Genomic DNA, 21,134 nt, shown 5'->3' with positions numbered 1-21,134 from the left:
CTTCCCTACACCCACCTAAAACACTTCCATTCAGGGAGGGAGTCGGGGATCATTTAATATTACCTTTCACATTGCTACAAAGGATTAGACACTATAGAGATTTTTTAAACTCCCCCCCTCCCCCGCCCCCACTAAAACACTCATTGTCACTCAATAATGAACCTCTCAAAGTTTGACGAATATCCATTTGGCCATCTCTGAGAAAAATGGTGTCACACACACACACATCCCTCGTATATGTATAGATTTTTTTCAACCACATTAAGTCCAGTATTGTTGCTTCAACCACAGTCATGCCCATGTGAAATATTCTGAGTGCAAGTCGTTGATGTTTGGTCTTTTCTTCCCTCTTTATGCTTTATTTTCTTTATTCCATCACAAGAGCTTGTGACATAACATTAATTCCACGCGCTTCGCTTTCCTTCACTACTGCCTTGTTGCTCTTCTTTAACCCCTCTACTGCCTTGTTACTCTTCTTTAACCCCCTCCACTGCCTTGTTACTTTTCTTTAACCCCTCTCCTGTCTTGTTACTCTTCTTTAACCCCTCTCCTACCTTGGTGCTCTTCTTTAACTCCTCTACTGCCTTGTTACTCTTCTTTAACCCCCTCCACTGCCTTGTTACTTTTCTTTAACCCCTCTCCTGTCTTGTTACTCTTCTTTAACCCCTCTCCTACCTTGGTGCTCTTCTTTAACTCCTCTACTGCCTTGTTACTCTTCTTTAACCCCTCTCCTACCTTGGTGCTCTTCTTTAACTCCTCTACTGCCTTGTTACTCTTCTTTAACCCCCTCCACTGCCTTGTTACTCTTCTTTCACCCCTCTACTGCCTTGTTACTCTTCTTTATCCCCTCTACTGCCTTCTTGCTCTTCTTTTACCCCTCTACTGCCTTGTTGCTCTTCTTTAACCCCTCTACTGCCTTGTTACTCTTCTTTAACCCCCTCCACTGCCTTGTTACTTTTCTTTAACCCCTCTCCTGTCTTGTTACTCTTCTTTAACCCCTCTCCTACCTTGGTGCTCTTCTTTAACTCCTCTACTGCCTTGTTACTCTTCTTTAACCCCCTCCACTGCCTTGTTACTTTTCTTTAACCCCTCTCCTGTCTTGTTACTCTTCTTTAACCCCTCTCCTACCTTGGTGCTCTTCTTTAACTCCTCTACTGCCTTGTTACTCTTCTTTAACCCCTCTCCTACCTTGGTGCTCTTCTTTAACTCCTCTACTGCCTTGTTACTCTTCTTTAACCCCCTCCACTGCCTTGTTACTCTTCTTTAACCCCTCTACTGCCTTGTTACTCTTCTTTAACCCCTCTACTGCCTTGTTGCTCTTCTTTAACCCCCCTACTGCCTTGTTACTCTTCTTTAACCCCTCTACTGCCTTGTTGCTCTTCTTTAACCCCTCTACTGCCTTGTTACTCTTCTTTAACCCCTCTACTGCCTTGTTACTCTTCTTTAACCCCTTCTACTGCCTTGTTACTCTTCTTTAACCCCCTCCACTGCCTTGTTGCTCTTCTTTAACCCCCCTACTGCCTTGTTACTCTTCTTTAACCCCTCTACTGCCTTGTTACTCTTCTTTAACCCCTCTACTGCCTTGTTGCTCTTCTTTAACCCCCCTACTGCCTTGTTACTCTTCTTTAACCCCTCTACTGCCTTGTTGCTCTTCTTTAACCCCTCTACTGCCTTGTTACTCTTCTTTAACCCCTCTACTGCCTTGTTACTCTTCTTTAACCCCTTCTACTGCCTTGTTACTCTTCTTTAACCCCCTCCACTGCCTTGTTACTCTTATTTAACCCCTCTCCTGCCTTGTTGCTCTTCTTTAACCCCTCTACTGCCTTGTTACTCTTCTTTAGCCCCTCTACTGCCTTGTTGCTCTTCTTTAACCCCTTCTACTGCCTTGTTACTCTTCTTTAACCCCCCTACTGCCTTGTTACTCTTCTTTAACCCCTCTACTGCCTTGTTGCTCTTCTTTAACCCCTCTACTGCCTTGTTACTCTTCTTTAACCCCTCGACTGACTTGTTACTCTTCTTTAACCCCCTCCACTGCCTTATTACTCTTCTTTAATTCCTCTACTGCCTTGTTACTCTTCTTTAACCCCTCTACTGCCTTGTTACTCTTCTTTAACCCCTCTACTGCCTTGTTACTCTTCTTTAACCACTCTGCTGCCTTGTTAGGCCGAGGTCACATTTGCCACGGCGGCTGTGGGGTCTCCAAAATCTGCGGCCACTAGCAATTATACGGCGGCCGCAGTATTTCAATGGTCACACAATGTAGCAATCACATATGTTTTTATTTTACGGGGAGCCGCACGGCGTATTTAGAAATCGTGGAGACCGAAAATGTGGGGGTGCCGTACGGTCTTTGATTTCATGTCGCACGGTGACCTTAGGGCGTCGCTGCGGCGGCCATATAATTTTCAAGGCAGACACAAGGCAACCGCAGGGGGACCGCAGGGGGGCCCTAAGGCGAACGTGCGGCCAGACGGACGGTAACGAGTGGGTATTTATACCAGATCTTTTTTTACCGAAATAAAAATATACCAGTATATATAACTGAATATACTATAACTATAATATACCGTGGTGCCCCCAGAATCCGAACGCCCCATTGTTTGAACAAATTGCAATCCGAACAATTTTTTCGAGAAAATTTTGCCCTAAAAACCTAATACATTTTGAAAAACCGAACACAACGTAGCGTTCATGTTTGTTCACGTGTCTCCCCTACCTGTTCGAGCCGCATCTTCGCGCTTTGTTCATTCAGTTCGTCGGTGGAAGTCCTCGTGAAAGCATCTCTCGTGTGTCGATCGCTACTTTAGGCCTCAGTCACATTTGCTCTACGGCGGCCGTACGCCCTCTGAATTGACAGAAACGTGCGGCGGCCGCAGAGAAACTGAGGTGGCCTCAGGGTGGCCCTACGCCGTATGGCTATATTTTACAGGTCGTAAGGTCGCCGTGGAATTATAACGCGGAGTTATAACTTTTTTCATTTCTACCTTCGCCGTAGAAATTCGACAAGCCGAAAAAAAAGAACTGTTAAAAAAAAAAAAAATTAACCCATTCGTTACCGTCCGTCTGGCTGCACGTTCGGCTTAGAGCCCCTTTAGGGCCCTCTGCGGTCCCCCTGCGGTCGCCTTGCGGGCACCTTGCGTCAGCCTTGAAAATTCTATGGCCGCCGCAGGGACGCCCTAAGGTCACCGTACCGCATCAAATCAAAGACCGTACGGCACCCCCACGTTTTCGGTCTCCACAATTTATTAATACCCCGTGCGTCTACCCGAAAAATAAAAACATATGTGACTGCTACATTGTGTGACCGTGGAAATACTGCGGCCGCTTTATAATTGCTCGTGCCCGTACATTTTGTAGACCCTTCGGCCGCCGAGCCAAATGTGACTTAGGCCTTACCTCGTGTTTTCACCTTCATTTGTGATGTTTGTTTTTTTAATCATCTTGTGTTTTAATTAATAACAAAAAAGCAATCCGATCACGTGGTGTGACGGACTGTCGGGCAACGATTGAATTTCACAGCAAAACCAGTTGTAATTTGGAATATCCATGATTTCGTCAGCTCGATGCGTTTGATGAAAGCGATTGTGGTTCTGCGGGCATCATGTTTGATGAGCTGCCCTGGGGGCAGCGCTCTCGCAGAGTGCGCGAGCAATCGGAACCCAGGCCGGAGCTCGAGCCTGTGTGGACCTTTGGATGTGGTGATTATACCAGTTTACATTCAATACACCACCACCGAAGGTCATTTACTCATCTTATTTTATCTTAAACATGGGGAATTTCAGTTTAAAGTGTCTTGAAAGTGGGTTTTCTTTGGGTCCACAAACGGATTAATTCACTCCATTATTTCTTATTGGGAAAATATTTTTGGAATCCGAACTTTTTGCAATCCGAACAGCCTCCTGGAACTAATTAAATTGGGATTCTGGGGGCACCACGGTATAGGCAAACACCTATACTCCGATCTCTAGCGGTAACGTACGGTGGACACATAGTCGACGCAGACTGCCACGGAGGCCGTACGTAGGTGCACGGTGGGCGTAGGGGAACCGTGCGTCGACCCTGCGTTGCCCGCAGGTAGTCACACAGGCCGCAAGGCCACCGTACGGCGACCGTGGAAATAGTGCGGCCGCCGTAATTTTTTGGGGGTTGGGAAAATTCATTTTTCATTGAGAAGAGCTTACGGCAGCCGCACGAATAACGCAAGCCCACCGTACGCCCTACGTATGGTCGACGTGGAACACATCTACGTCATAGCTTGGCTTGTCGAATTGCTACGGCGAACCTAGAAATGAAAAAAAGTTATAACTCCACGCTATAATTCCACGACGCCCCTACGGCCTGTAAAATATAGCCAAATGGCGTAGGTCCTCCCTGAGGCCACCTCAGTTTCTCTGCGGCCGCCGCACGTTTCTGTCAATTCAGAGGGCTACGGCTGCCGTATCCTCGCCATAGAGCAAATGTGACCTAGGCCTTACTCTTCTTTAACCCCTCTACTGCCTTGTTACTCTTCTTTAACCCCTCTACTGCCTTGTTACTCTTCTTTAACCCCCCTACTGCCTTGTTACTCTTCTTTAACCCCTTTACTGCCTTGTTACTTTTCTTTAACCCCTCTACTGCCTTGTTACTCTTCTTTAACCACTTCTACTGCCTTGTTATTCTTCTTCACCCCCTCTACTGCCTTGTTACTTTTCTTTATCCCCTCCACTGCATTGTTTTCTTCTTCAAGCCTTCTAAGTCTCTGTGTCCATGAGGCCCATCTGTGCCCTCTCTAAAGGCATTTTTATCTCCTGCATTTCCTCTTTCTTTCTTCCCTTTCATGCAGTTGTTCACATTCACTTAAAACGTGCTTTGGGTACATTATTAGTCCTCTACCAGTTTCACCAGAAGGGACAGTAGGTTTGCTCTCCATCTGTCTATCCATCCATCTGTCCCACCTGTGGTTTTTTCAGATTTTATTTTTACATACCAACAACTTCAACTGAAACTTGGTACACGGCTTTATTATAATGAGTTACAGAACAAGTTCGAGTTTCATGGTGTTTTTTAAATTTTTCACCAAGTTATGCCCTTTTAAAATTTATAACACTCGTGCGGGCCCGTAGGTGCATGCCAGTATGTGCAGCTTCGTTCCTCCGCTCTCGTAAACGCTGACTGGATTGGGGCATTGTTTCAATTAGATCGGACCAACTGTATCATAAATGGCCATAACTTGGGAAACACCTGGGAAACATACTCAGGTCCCCAGCGTCAATTGTGACGTCATATCAAACGAAGAAGAAGAATTGTGACGCCCTCTCTCTCGCCCCCTCTCTCTCCCCCTCTCTTGACCTCCTCTCTCCCCAATAGTCTCGCCCCTCCTCTCTCCCCCTGTTCTCTCGCCCCTCTTTCTTGCCCCTCTCTCTCGCCCCCACTCTCTCGCCCCCTCCTCTCTCCCCCTCTCTTGAATTGTGACGCCCCCTCTCTTGCCCCCCTCTCACCCCCTCTTCCTCATCTCTCTCCCCCACTCTCTCCCCCCTCCTCTCTCGCCCCTCTCTCTGTAAATGTATTCACAAATGTCTACCAAGCACAACAATTAATTCAAACCTTGGGAAAAAACAGCTTTCAACCCCTTGGGAAACAGCTGTTTCCCTTGGGAAAATTCAAACCTTGAGATTAATTAATAATTTGAACAATTAATTCAAACCTTGGGAAAAAACAGCTTTCAAACCTAGGGAAACACTTGGGAAACAGCTGAAACGGATGAAGAACGATATCAAACCTTGAAAAGGTGCATACTCAGGTCCCCAGCGTCGATTGTGACATCATACCAAATGAAGAAGAAGAATTGTGACATCAATCGTGCAAAAAAAACAATAAATAAATAAACATTAATTGTGACGTCATTCGTGACGTCATAACACCGTGTCTTGTCATTGGTTGACAGATAAATGGCCGTTACTTGGGAACCGCTTGTCCGATTAATGTCAAACCTTGAAAAGGCACATACTCAGGTCCACAGCATCGATTGTGACATCATGCCAAACGAAGAAGAAGAAGAATTGTGACGTCAATCGTGCAAAAAAAAAAACAAAACAAAAAAAACATTAATTGTGACATCATTCGTGATGTCACAGCACCGTGTCTTGTCATTGGTTGACAGATAAATGGCCGTAACTTGGGAACCGCTTGTCCGATTAATATCAAACCTTGAAAAGGCACATCCGCGAATCCCCAGCAATATTCCTGGCAAGTTTCAATCAGATCGGACCGGTGGTCGTCGAGAAACGGCGGTCGCAGATAGACACACAGACACACATACAGACAGACACACACACAGAGATTGCTGGAATTATAGATCGAAGATATCACCTAGTATGGATGGGTCAGTGTTCAGCTGCTCTGACTCCACCCCACTGCTTTGCACCCATTGGCTAAACAGCTGCCCTGACACACCCCACTGCTTTACACCCATTGGCTAGACAGCTGGCCTGACTCCACCCCCACTGCTTTACACCCATTGGCTAGACAGCTGCCCTGACACACCCCACTGCTTTACACCCATTGGCTAGATAGCTGGCCTGACTCCACCCCACTGCTTTGCACCCATTGGCTAAACAGCTGCCCTGACTCCACCCCACTGCTTTGCACCCATTGGCTAAACAGCTGCCCTGACACACCCCACTGCTTTACACCCATTGGCTAGATAGCTGGCCTGACTCCACCCCCACTGCTTTACACCCATTGGCTAGACAGCTGGCCTGACTCCACCCCACTGCTTTGCACCCATTGGCTAAACAGCTGCCCTGACTCCACCCCACTGCTTTACACCCATTGGCTAGACAGCTGGCCTGACTCCACCCCACTGCTTTACACCCATTGGCTAGACAGGTTTTTTTTCTTTTTAAAATTATTATTTTTATTCTTTTATTTTTTGTATACCTTGTCGAGGCTGTTGGAATTGGAATCATCTCAGGTAAACAACCACGATGTATTATATATGCACCCGAGGAAGAGTACCCATCCCAAGTGATGGGAAAAGCAGTGATGCTAAGCTACCTAGCTGGGGAAAGCTTTCCCCAGTGATGGGAAAGGTTTGAGTTCATCTATCAATTTAAATAATATTTCATGGACTTTTAAAATGTGAGTTGTGTTGTACTCTTGGTTTCGCTCAGAGCCAAAGCTCTGAGCTACTTATACCGCCCACCACAAAATAGTGGTGAAACATAGTGCAGTGGAGGTTGGATTTGTCCACAAAGAGTGCAAAATATCCGGTTGTGAAATAAAATTTAACGTCAACGTTACTCATGTCTGTTCCCCGGTCATTTCAAAAGTGAATGTTTAGCTGTTCAAACGCAGCATGAGAAGTGGCCGCCATAAACGGGAGACAGATGGACATACTGCCAGACACCACGGTTCACAATATATAATGGACGACTTCCCTTCCAAGGAACTTCAACACAGAAAGAGACCATTCAGCCCATGAAGCCTGTACAATGGTTGCCAACCTATGAGTTTTTTGGACACAGATTCAAGGTTCGTGGAAGAGCTAGAACACTAAACGGATCAGGATACAACAGGACAAAAGGAACAGTAGCGAGGGTAGGGGTGGTGGTGGGGGATACAACAGTTGAGTTGAAGGACAAAATAGAAGAGAATTGGACAAACAATGGGGTAGGGAAGAATGGGGTAGACAGGATGAATACAGAAGGAAACTTCTTCCTCTCCCCCATCCCAATCCTCCTTATCCCCCTCCTCTCTCCCTCACTCCATTCTCCCCCCCTCTCCTCTCCCCCCATCTTTCCCCTCCTCTCTCTTCCTCCCCCCCTCCCCCCCGTCTTTCCTCTTCTCTCTCTCCCCTTCCCTTCATTCTCCCCTCTCTCTATCTCTCCCTCCACTCCACTGTTTCTCTCCCCCATTCCTCTCTCTCTCTCTCTCTCTCTCTCTCTCTCTCTCTCTCTCTCTCTCTCTCTCTCTCTCTCTCTCTCTCTCTCTCTCTCTCCCTCTCCCTCTCCCTCTCCCTCTCCCTCTCCCTCTCCCTCTCCCTCTCCCTCTCCCTCTCCCTCTCCCTCTCCCTCTCCCTCTCCCTCTCCCTCTCCCTCTCCCTCTCCCTCTCCCTCCCCCGCTCCCCTCTCCTTCTTTCCTCCACTCAGACTGGGTGGTTTGCCATTGCCTTCCCAGCAGTAGTTTGGGTAGGAGTTTGTAATTATGCCAGGGTGCCGATGATAACTCACCTCACCTTCACGAAGGACGCCGTGGGGATCTTTAACGTCCATTAACTGATGTTGGAAGACAAGACGCCCAGTTTAACGTCCATCGGAGGGACAACACACACACACACACACACACACACACACACACACACACACACACACACACACACACACACACACACACACACACACACACACACACACACACACACACACACACATACACACACACACACACACACACACACACACACACACACACACACACACACACACACACACACACACACACACACACACACACTGATGATTCACCCTGCCTGTGAAACATCATGATGACATTTAAAAGCTGCGTTGAGATTCAAACCCAGGCTAGGGTAGCCTGGAGGCGAGTATGGGTACCTCGAGGTCATCCTGTCAGAGGTTGTATCGTAATGTTGGTGGATATTGTGAACACAATCTTATCATTCTGTGCAAGTGTTACATACATACATGTTTCATACACATGTTACATACATGTTACATACATGCAAGTACATACTTGTTTTTCTCAACTTTTCCATGGTTGTCGTTCTTCTTGTAGTAGTAGTAGTAGTAGTAGTGCTTTTGTTGGAAAGGCTTTAGAGGCTTGCGCTCAGGACGCAGGAAGGCTTAGACAGACATGTTTCCTGTTTAATGTCGATCGACTTCCTCATCTCTGCAAGTCCATGGTTAGAACTGCAGTGGACAAGGTAAGGTAGAGCATTTTAAAAGGAAAGCACCACCAAGACAGATAAAAGGAGTGAGGGAGACGAAACACTTTTTGTGCTGGTAGTAGTAGTGGTTGTGATAGTAGTAGTAGTAGTAGTAGTAGTAGTAGTAGTAGTAGTAGTAGTCATGGTAGTTGTTGTAGTGGTATCTTTTCCTTTCCCATTGAAATATCCACGTGGATTTGTATTGTTTGCAGGCTATTTTTCATGCTTTCCCGTTCTCTAACCTTTTGTAAACGGAGCAAGGCAATGTTAAATGTTCAGTGACCCCGGTGATTCCAAGTTACTGCGTTTGCTGTTTATTGTTCCAAGTGTAGTTTGGACACTGAAGGGATGGAAAGTTTGCATCAAATGCAAACGACACGGTGCTTGCGCTGAGCTGATGCTAGTTTCTCCTCCGACGAGGAGAACACGTGGTATGTTAACGTGGTGATTGAGGCAAAGCATAATCCCGTGACGTATTCGAGCAGGTAAAGGTAAAAGTCTTCGATGATCGTGATGTACGGTAAGCAATGCAAGCGTCAAGTGTTGTTGTTGTTGTTGTTGTTTATTTTTTTTCTTTATCCATGTGCTTACTTTTACACTGCATCCTCACAATGTAGTTTCTCTCCATTGTTTGTTTGTTTCGATTGGGGGACATGATGCAGATTCTGTCCGCACCACGCACCGCCTGCCAGACGTGATTGATGACCGGCTACACACCATTGCTGGAACATGATTGGTGTTCGTTTCTTTGTGTTTCAAAATAAATAAAAAAGAGAAATGTTATTTGTGGTCCGTGTCCAGAAAGCGAAATTCCAACGCACAGTTGTTGTGCCTTGAATCGGGACCAAGTGGCTCGAAATGCCGAATTGGGATTACGCCACAGCTGGTTGAAGGGGACCAAATCCCAAGAAAGGTCGACTTGGTTCCACTGGACCAGCTGAAGCAAAACCCATGGCGATGGTCGGTGATCGTGGTCGAGCGTGCCGGTGGCTTTATTTCATTCGTTTCGTAACGTGCCTCATGGTGTTGAGAGAAAGGATACTCTTTCATTGTGCAAGAAAGGATCTTGTCATTTTCACGGGGTCTTGCCAAACTCACACTCACACTCTCTCCCCCTCCGAATTGCTGACCTTATACATGTCCACTCAAATGCAGTGAATGCCGTCCAATTCCTCCAGCCATTCTTACCAATCCGCCTTGGTTTAGGTGGAGGTTTTTTTAGAAGTTGCGCATTGCCGGATCAAGCCAGTTGGTGGAGATGGAGCATTTTCCAACAAGGGGAGGGGGTGTGGGATGGGGATGGGGTGTGAGATGGAGATGGGGAGGGGGTGTGGGGATGGGAAGGCGTGAATTATCAGGGCAGCAAGTAAAGGAATACAGTCACCACGATGTTTTAGAAGAAGAACTTTGTCTCAACCTGTCAGGGGAGCATGATATGACTGCCATGGCCAAGGGTATTTGATCAGGTGGAAGATTTGATTTGTCTCTGTGAGTTTGAAGTCATTGAGTGCATCTCATCATTGGGAAAGGACCTTTAAGAAACGTCCGTGTGACATAAGGCCAAAGAGCCGTACACGGGCTTGCGTTTTGGTGAGCTGGCTTCTTTAAATCACAACTTTATCGCATCATAAAACCATGAACTTCGATGACGAGCACTTTGTGTCAACATTTTCATCTCCAAACGTCACTCCAACCCTAAACACATACTTCTTTACATTCCACACTACGAGCACGGCATGTGGTTCTGTAAAGAAGCACGTGTCTTCAGGATGGTTTCGTGCAGAATTCTGAGCATGGGATGAACAGGAGGATCCAAGGAGACCTTGCATGTGAGGTCAAACCTCAAATGGAGCTCACGGTTTACCCGTGTGTAAACAAATCAACATTAGGCGGTTTATCTTTTTCAAAGTGAATAATCCGCATGCATGCATGGCACACAGTCCAACGAAGTGCCTGTAATGCATCAAAGGTGATCGAAAAATGCCGTACCTGCTGGATTGCGTCCCCTGTCGTATTCTTGCGGAGCTGGCTTTATGCAGGCGCGGCGGCACAGCCTTTGCAGATACGAGTGTCACCCGAATGCCGTATGCGCCAAAGCTGCCTATACATCCCATCAGGACACTATCGCTAAAACAAATGGATATTGCTCATTGCTGCCAGCTTGTCCTGTTTCTCGCTGTCATCTCGCAGTCAGGTGTGAGTTCTGTGCGTAAGCACATACAGAGAGGTTACGAGGGTTTCCTGTAAACTGGTCCCAGCTGAGATACCGTCTTCATTCTTTCTTCTCATGTTGGCAGATTGGACGATTGATCTCCCCCCCCTTTCCACCTTCCACCTCCCTCATCCTTTTCCTGTTTCTCTTCTGCATAAAAGCCTCGTCATTCCTCAAGATGCTGCATCACTTGCCCTTGAACGACTTGATATTAAAAGGGACAGGTTATTGCGGGTTACTGAAGATAAAGTTCCATCAAACAATCGTGTTAAACCTGAAATTTGACATGAATTTTCAAAATTCCATTCTGCTCAGTCTTTTCACGAGGCAGTACAAATTGGACTCCACAGCTCGATGATGCAATGAAACCATTTGCATTCCTCGGTTATCTGTGATGAAAGTTTTGACTTTGTTCTGAAAGTGCTGAACAAATTGGAAGTGGACATTTTATGAAGGTGAAGATGTGCCTGCTCACCTGAAGAAACGGATGATGCCACCGCAGTGCCCCGCCGCCGCAGCCCGCAACGACTGTCACAGCCGCTTGGCCACAACCCGCCCAGGGGCTTCCAGAGGGGGAAACCTGGGCAAGGGCGAAGGAAGAAGACTGGACTCGGTTCACAGCCTGCCACGGCCGCTCTGCGCCCCACGATTATACTTACACTCGTGCCTTTACAGACACCACTTAACGGGCCGCGTTAAATTGAGTGATGATTCGCCGGTCGATAAAAGCATGCTTCAGTGCCTTGTCGTGCTGCTTTGGGCAAACCTCGTTACAGCGAATGGGATTCCGTTTCTGTAAAACCTGCAGGGGCACTCCTTTATTTTGGCGTTAACCACGTTCGGATTTCTTTGTATTATCAAATCTGCTGCTGCTGCTATCCTCGTCACACTTTTCAGACTCGTTGAAAGTACGCTCTGTGGATATTTCCACTGGCAGGAGACCAGAATTGCGTCGTCTTGGGATGCTCAGCAATTTTTATTTGGTGCACATTCTCATTATTTATTTCTTGCACAGAATGGCATGGAGATGTGCACGGTAAAGCCCGATCTCCCTCTGGTTTTTCCTCGTCAAGGTCCAGTGCGGATGATGGACTCGCACTGTCCCGTTTCCACCCTCCACCCGGTGTCGCACCCGACATTTTCACTTAACCGTAATGCGAGTCACGAGCTGTGCTTCTTGTTCAGACTCCGGTGGAGCAGAGCTGGCCCGGTGGGTCAGTCGGGGTTCGTGGGTCATCTTTACTTGTTTGCTCAGTTTTTGTTTTTTTCTTCTACATTTTCCCGAAGTGATTGGAGATTTCACTCTCTCAAACCTTAAGACCTGAGGAGTAGGTGCCCTCTAGTTTTGAGCTTTGTTTCTCCTCGGTACAAACTTCTACTTTAAGCATGCTGGTGCAGTGCAGTATGGTCATTAACATGCATCCAGAGTGCAAGTTGCAGGATCCAAGACCTGGCCAGAAGTTTTCTTTTGTTATTTTTTTGAGTCGTCAGTTGGCCGGGGCCGTTGGTACTTGCCGACCACATGTTGGCGGGGAGTCTGTGCCGCTTCGCTGTGCGAAACATTTTCAGAATCGTTTTGCTTTAGGAAGGGTATGTTTAGGAATTGGAAATCCATGTCAGGTTAGCTTGAGATCGAAGCGAGAGTGCAGTGCCGTTTTGCCAAGTTTATACCACGTGGTCACGCTATTCGATAACAATGACATTGGTACGCAGGCATTTCTCCGCGAGGTGTGACGTCCCTGCTGCAAGTCGTGCTCACCTCTCCGCTAAATGCACAGCTTCACTGCAAAATTGCTTACCTTTCACACACTTTAACATGCGGCAAAGTGACGCATCCCATGAGATGATGTAAACTTCAGCCAATGTAATATAGTTTTGAATGTAATGTCAGAGTTCCTCAAAGTTAAAATTGAATCAGGGTTGTGGCCGTTTTTGGGGAGCATTAGAAGAAGTCCCCGTCTCCTTTAGCGTTCTTTGTTCATGATCATAGTTATGACACGTATCACAATCGTTAGGCACGGTATCTTTGATTAGCTTTGTTGCCCTTTTTCTTGTCCTCGTCTGTAGCTACAGCTCGTGATGCTGACTTACCGGCTTCAAAGCCCGTGTACCGTTTCCTTCATCCGGCCGATTTCTCCCACTGTTCTTGTGGTTCACGCGAAGGGTACACTGATGAGTCTCATGCTGACTTTGTCTTGTACCGGCTCTTCGGTGAGCCTTGAGCACGTTAAAAGATAAATGAATAAATGCCTCTCTTTCTGTGCCCCGTTACAGATACCACATGTGTATGACTATGAGACATAAATTTGGATGCTCCATTGCAAAGACCCACAATACAATCCAGTCCAGCTCAGAATGTTTGTACCGATGTCATCACTGATAAATAGAAACATTTAACGACACATTCTGCAGTTTTGTGCATCGTTGGGAATGCGACGACGCTGATGGCAAGTTTTGGAAAAAGCGTGAGATTCACATCACAATCGAATGTTGGTTTTGTTGTGAAAATTGAAGTGAAAATGTTTCTTTGAAGAAAACAAAAACAAACCTGCATGGTCTACAAAAGGAACGCCGTGCTTCTCACGTGGTCTCCTCTTGAAATACAAGCTTTTCGATCATCATAGTTGCTCCGCATTTTTATTCCGGCACGATATAACTGCCAGGAGATGATCACGATTGAATGGGCGGTGGCGGTTGGTCGTGCAGCCACAGTCGTGTAAATGGCTGTGGTGTGTGGAATCGAGGACCAAGAAATGCAAGGTGGAGGACCATGTCGGCACGTCGAATGCTTTGTGAGTTAGTCCGGATGTCAAACACCATTTTTCAAGATGACCTTGCATTTGGGTCCGCACAATGTTTTTCTGCATTCTTGTGATCACCAGATCATCTGAATGAATATTCCGATTGATGCCACTCTGGCACCCTTGAGCATTTTTGTAGAACTCCATTAATACGCAAATTAGCGGTGGCCATTGTCAAAATTACTATTTTTCTTAATATCTCCAAAAGTAAGCATCCAAATAGCCTGGTTGAGGTGTCTACACCCATGTTTTTAGGGTCACTGGTCATGATAAACCCACTTACGATTTGACAACATTTAAGTTTAGCCCATTAATTTGCAAATTAGCAGTCGCCATTATCAAACTAACAATTTTTCTTAATATCTCCAGAAGTAAGCATCCAAACAGCCTGGTTGAGGTGTCCAAACCCATGTTTTTAGGGTCACTGGTCATGATAAACCCACTTACAATTTGATAACATTGAAATTTAGCTCATTAATATGCAAATTAGCATAACCCTACCCCCTGAATTTGACCGCGCCGATCGGTGTTTTTCTGTTGCAACAGCAGCACACAGTGGCAGAGAAACTCAGGACATTGAGCCAGCTGTCAGTTCTACCATCCTATCGGTGAAAAACGACGTGTTGCGCATCTGGAATTTAGTAGAAGTCTACAATATGTACAAGGATCATGGAGGAAAGCTATACTCTTGACGAACCCTGTTATCCAAATTGTTGGATATGCTTGGCTCTGAGCTTCTGGTTCTGTCTGGTGAAGGTGTCGCTAGTTTAATCTTGTTTCGCAGCAGAGCGTCTACTGCGATCAACTTAGTAGCATCAGATGATGACGCCATTAATGTTTCCATAGAACGAATTGCCAAGAAGGTTGCACAGGAACCTAGGCAGTTGTCGTCCAACCCCAATTCCTATCAGACTATAATTAATATAGATATTGCTAATGAAGCAGTGAGTTCAACCCTTCAATTCCTACTCTCCAAAATATCAGCTAAACTGGACTGCACACTTTCAGGAGCGCTGATAGCAAACATCATAACGAATATGATCACCAATCGACCAACTACACTCCAAATAGCACTGGGAGTTCTAGTCAGTCGTAAAAGACTCATCGAGCAGTTGTACAACTATCGTGTGACCTGTTCCTATGATGAGTTTCAGCGTTTCAAGGGATCAGCAGCAAAGGATGCAACTGTTCACTCCGGGATTAGGGGAACCGCCAATGCTGAATGTGGCCTCGTTCAGGTTGTTGCTGACAACTTTGACACAAATATCTCATCCCAGAATGGACTCGTTTCAACACATTCTCTTGCAGTACTACTTACCACAAAAGATCAGGAGATATCTTCCACATCTGAAGATGAAGCCATCATCAGACGATTGACCCATGATGAAATGAAGACTCATGTGACAGAAGACATTTCGGTTCAAAGGTACGAGGGACCTGAGAAACCAGCGATGCCAGTTGAAGAAGCCACACGTGTGGTGTTACCTATCCGCGTAGTGGCTCATCAAGCTATACAACTTCGGAGAGTTCAAGATGTGGATTTCTGTTTTCTGAAGCAAATCACACCAGAGTTTGGTGGCTTTAATATGAAGCTCTGCAGAGAGCAAGGATGATCCAACCAACCTGCAACGAGGGCCATTTATACACCACTCATAGATATGGATCCAGCTGATCTGGACACGATGTTTACAGCAATGGAGGAGGGAAAACGCTTGACCGCAGAGTGTGGACAAACCGTAACCATCTCCACAAACGACCAACAGCTGTATCGAGTGGCCGTTGATGTTAAATGGGTTTATCCTGAGCGATTTAGCCAGTTCATACCAAGGCTGGGCGGCATGCACACCCTTATGAGTTTCATCGGTTGTGTGGGGAACTTGATGGCTGAAAGTGGGCTGGAAGACGTGATGAAATCTGCCTTTGGAGGTGTTGCTCATATGCTTGGTGGAAAAAAGTTTCCCCAAAACTTCAGGACCTTGCGATTGGTGACTGAGGAGGTCCTTCGTTCCAGCGCGGCTCAGGCAGAAAGTCATGAAGACTTAATGGACACTCTTGAAACCGAAGCAACAAAGAGCATGCATGACCACACAACTATGGGTACAGAACCTTGTGAAGCCTGTATCATTATGATGGCGTTTGTTCGTGCTGAGCGTGAAGGAGACTGGCCATTGCATCTTTGGGCTATGAAGGAGATGCTCCCCTACTTATTCGTGGCTGGACATCACAACTATGCTAGATATGGGCTCTACTGCCTTCGATCGATGGAAAGGTTTCATGGAGACATTCTGGAATGTCTTAAAAGGCGATCACGTGATGCGGCACAAGAAGGGCCTATGGAACGGCATATGGTCGGATATGTACATTGAGTCCACGTTCATGCGCTACGGTCATGGCATACATAGAATCGTTGGCATTACACTGAAGCCTTCTACACTGAAGAAGTGGGCCTATAGTATGCACACGATCCACGTTTAGTCAGATAGTCCACGATCTCACAGATATGTCTGAGGGGCACATAGTCACAGAGGTGACCATTCACAAGGAAGATAAGCCATCACGCATCCGATCTGATGCAGAGGACCGAGATAAGATAAGGAGAAAACTCCAGTCCTGTATCGGCCCACTTGAACCAAACGAACATGCAGACAGAGTTGTCAACATTGTAACTGGCAGAATTGGACCGGAGAAGGTGAACGCGCCAAGGGCAGTTGACATTGACCGAGCACAGATGCATTCGTATGAAGAAAGCTGGCCAGCAGGATTCAACGCTCCCTTATCGAAACAAGTCATAACTATGGCAGTGACATGGAAAGTCATGCATGTGGGATCTACTGAGGTTTGTGATCTAAATCTCATCTACTCCAGGGTCATGGGACTCCAACAAAGTCGAAACATCAAACTATGTGACGTCTTAGAGTACGACCTTGCACCTGTGCCAACATCAATGTTCGATGAAAAGGGGGAGATGAGAATAGCAAAGACCAAGTCGACATTGAAGAAGAATCTCCAAGTGGAAATCTCAACAAGACTGGGTCCACAACCTGAAGTCACCATCTTCGATGGTTATGCAATCCTCTGGGTTATTCATTGGCCTAACAGGGGAATTGTGCAAGACTTTGTTGACAACTTTATGAGCTACATCATGGCAAAGGTGGACAAATCAGATGTATATCTGGTATTTGACAGATATCATGATTTCAGCATCAAGACTGGAACAAGATTAGCAAGAGCTGGGCAGCAAGCTCGCAGGCGCCACAGGTTGAACCGCCAGACTCCACTGCCTCCACAGCTGGTGGTTCTGTCAGTAACTGAGAACAAAGTTCAGCTGATAGAACTGATTTGCCAGAATTTGATTGACGTTAGTCAACAGAGAAAGCAGAGCCAACACAGGCTCGTCGTTACAGGACAGGAGTCTACCCCAGGGGAAATACACCACGGAGCCCAAAGGTGTCGCACTGATTTGAAGATGACGCATGAGGAGGCAGATGTCATCTTCAGCAAGTCGCTAAAGTTGCCGAAGATGGTGCAAAATGCATCACAGTCATCTGTGATGATACTGGTGTGTTCATCTTGCTTGTGTATCACTTCGCAGAACTTCATCTGCAATGCTGCGTAACAATGGAAGCAACATGTCCTGGCCGATCGTTAGTCGACATTGGGGCCACTGCCAGAAAGCATGCCGGGATGGTGCAAGACCTACGAGCTTTACACACACTGACAGGTTGCGACACCGTTGCGCAGATGTATGGTAGAGGTAAACTGACTGGCAAGAAGACACTTGCAGCAGGCCATTCACTTCAAAAACTTGGGAATGTGGATGCATCTATTGCCGATGTCATCGCCGAAGCCACTGTGTTTGTGGCTGCTTGCTGTGGCAGCAAAGAGAGAAGCAACATGTCTGATGTTCGCAAAGAGGTGTGGTCAATGAAGATGGCGAAACCAAATGCCATCAAAGCACCAGACCAAAAGGCTCTGCCACCAACTACAGAGTCCTTTGAACAAAACGTGCGATGCACTCATATCCAGACAGCAATATGGAAGTCAACCGCTGAGCTGCAGCCACCACCTCTGGATCCCACTCAGTACGGATGGAAACGTGATGAGGCATCAAGATCATTACTTCCAATTATGCTGCCGCCCAACGTCGCTCTTGCACCACCAGAGATCTTGGAGCTAATACGATGTGGATGTTCCTCCGACAAGCAATGCGACACAGCTCAATGCCGCTGCACAGCAGCCAAGTTACCATGCACAGTTTTCTGTACGTGCCATGGAGATACTGGCTGCAGGAATGAGCGCACCAAGACAGCTGCTGCATTTGCCCTTGATGATGAGTCTGACACTGAATGAGACACCAAGCACTGAAGTACCCTTCATAAGGTTTACAAACCTGTTATTTATATATATAATATAATCTATCATATATATATATATATATATATATATATATATATATATATATATATATATATATATATATATATATATATATATATTGTTGCGGTCTTCGCGCCCGCCGGCGTGCGAACGGCACGTAACTCGAATCGCAGCACGTCGCCCACCGGACGGACAATCCAGTCGTGACCCTCTCGGACTAACGCCGGGAACCAGTCACGGGTGGACCTTTCGGTCTCACCGCGATCGAGCCAATCAGCCCCCGTGTGGGATAGGGTTGCTCGCCAAATTCGACCTACCTAAGTACCCACGCGGAGGGTAGACCGGGCGATCGCACCTCGCCGCAGGTCGACTTCGGACACGGGCCACTTAAGCGACCCGTTCCGTACTATCAGAATAACCGAGCGGTGTTATCGTCGACCTCGACGGTTCGATTAATTATCGGGCGTACTCAGCCCACTACCAACCCTTTACGTGAAGCAAGATGAGGATTCAATGGGAGAAAAAGACGAAGCGAAGCGGGAGAACAGTTCAACAATAAAGCACATTTATTCGCGGCACACGGGAAGCACACAAATACAATTCCACCAAATGCACACAAAAAAAAGAAAACACAATTCCATTTACACAAAAAGCAAATATAAAAGCGAAAACACAGTGCAGAGCTAATACCGACTACCGAGCACACGGCAACACTTATACAATTCTACTTCACAGACGGCGCCGACAACACATACCCAAAACCAAGGAAAGAATATCCCCAAGAATGAGGCGGGCCTGAGGCCGAGACCGGGTCGCGCCTACCCGTCTGGTGATGAGACGCGGAGCGGCGATGGCCCCGCAACCCGCGGGCCTCGTGGACGGTGTCTGGTAGGGGGTGGGAACGGGGCCCCCTTGGTCGCACTATCTCAGCGCGGGGGGAAACAGGAGGGGGTTGCTGATGCTCGGGGTATAGAGGATCTTTATTATCCCTGGTGTGCGTCTCCACCTCGGCCAGGTCGCGCTGCCGGCCTCCCTCGGGCGTGCAGCTCCCGGCACCCCCTCGTCCGACTCTCTTCAGCTTCTCCAGCCACTGCAGGCTTCGGGCTCCAGACTTCCACACTCGTCCCCTCCGTTCCGACTCCTTCTCGTTCTCGTTCTCCTTTTTGACTGACGAACACCGTCCTTTTATCCCCCCGTAACTTCGCCTTTGACCCCCTCCCTTTGACCTTTCACCTCGCTCCCCATTGGCCCGAGAAAAAGTGGGCGTGAAGGCTTTTTGATCCACAAATTTGCATATATCGATCGCCCTGGGGGCGGGGCCAATTCGCCCCTCGCTCACCGATTGGACGGCAAAAAGTGGGCGTGTGTCGTTTTTGATCCGTTTTTGAAGCACAAAATCCGTGATTTTGTACACGCTGTTCGACGCGCGTTCTGCATGAGTCCAACACCGGTACCCACAGCGGGGCAAGAACGGTGGCGATGCTACGGTTGCGAGGTGTGACGGGAAGGTCGTGGCGGTTGTGGTGAAGCGGCGTTGTGGTTGGTGGTTGATGTTGTGGTTGTGGTGGTAATCATGGCGGTTGGTCCAAAATAAAGATAGTAAAAGAAAAACGGCTATCCTGAAGAGTCGCAGCTCGCATAAATGACATGTATTCCCACTAGACAACGGGTTTGGACCTAACTACACATGTACTTACCGAGATACCTCACCTAAGGGACCTGAATGGTGGTTTGCGAATCTGGTAACCACAACACTACCCCCTTCCCTTTTTACAGACTCGTCCCGAGTCGTCAAATTTTCGTGTGCCATCATGTGTAGTTTTCCCCTAGTACATTTTACCTACGGATCCCTGAGTGCGACATTCATGGTATTCGTGTCCCCAAAATAAATAACCTGAGGGCTGCGTAACTATCTAAACAAACTCACTCACACGGACGACTTAAATAAAATTGCCGGCGCTAGACAGACATGCCGGGGGCGCACTCATATTTACAGTACATCTTAACCTTAACTTACAAATTTTACACTAAACCATGGCCCAGGATCATTGAACTCTGCAAAAAGAAAGCAGTTAGCAGAGAGCCAGGCTGCCCGCATGCAGTCTCTGGCTCAAACAATGCAGGTGACAGGGAACGTGGCTGGCTGCTCACACGCAGTCCAAGGCCTTCCCTTTTGAACTGAACTCAGTGAACCACAACGGTGCTTGGGCTGCACAACGCAGTCTCCGTGCCAGCTCAAGTGGCACACGCAATGAGCACAACGAATGGATGCATGAACACAAACACGGTGCACGGGCCGCCACTGCAGGCCCGTGTTGTAGCTGCCAACAGGGCAGTTCTTGCAGCTTGCAAACTGTTGCCTTGATCCTGGCGCACATGGAAATGAACAGGGGGGGCAAAGCAAAAATTGAACGGGGCTGGTGAACGGGGGCAATTGTCATGGCATGGCAAAGGCAGCAGGCAAACACAGCCCGCAGAAGAAGGCCGCTGCAGGCAAACACAGCCCGCAGAAGAAGACCGTTGCAGGCAAACACAGCTGGCAGATGAACTGGCCGGCACAGGCCTTGAAGCAAAACACGGCCAGCCGATGGCACAGGCCTTGCAGCAAAACAACAGCTGCCGATGAAGTTGGCCGGCCTCCGCCTTGAAGCAAAACACGGCCAGCCGATGAAGTTGGCCAGCCTTTGCCGTTCAATGGAGGTTGGTGGAGGGAGTGCGGTGGTGCTGGCCACTTGGAAGGAGGGCTCGGACCTACCTACCCGTCTCCCTCCCAACCTATCGCCTTTGCCTGTCACTGTACATACCCACTCCCTTAATTTGT

General features: G+C 47.4%; 2 protein-coding genes across 4 annotated transcripts in view; one reads left to right on the top strand and one right to left on the bottom strand.

Moving 5' to 3' along the window:
* The window catches only part of LOC147019407 (uncharacterized), a 520,827-nt gene that overhangs the window by 419,498 nt on the left and 80,195 nt on the right, over positions 1-21,134 (bottom strand). The gene's annotated exons all lie outside the window — the stretch shown is intronic.
* Positions 1-21,134, top strand: part of MIB1 (MIB E3 ubiquitin protein ligase 1) — a 231,431-nt gene that overhangs the window by 135,256 nt on the left and 75,041 nt on the right. The gene's annotated exons all lie outside the window — the stretch shown is intronic.

The sequence above is a fragment of the Eptatretus burgeri genome, chromosome 9, assembly GCF_056783735.1.
Source record: "Eptatretus burgeri isolate ZD-2024b chromosome 9, Ebu_testis_v1, whole genome shotgun sequence".
In the NCBI taxonomy this organism is placed as follows: Eukaryota; Metazoa; Chordata; class Myxini; order Myxiniformes; family Myxinidae; genus Eptatretus; species Eptatretus burgeri.
Note: the sequence above shows the minus strand (reverse complement) of the source record. Positions and strands in the feature narration are given on the sequence as shown.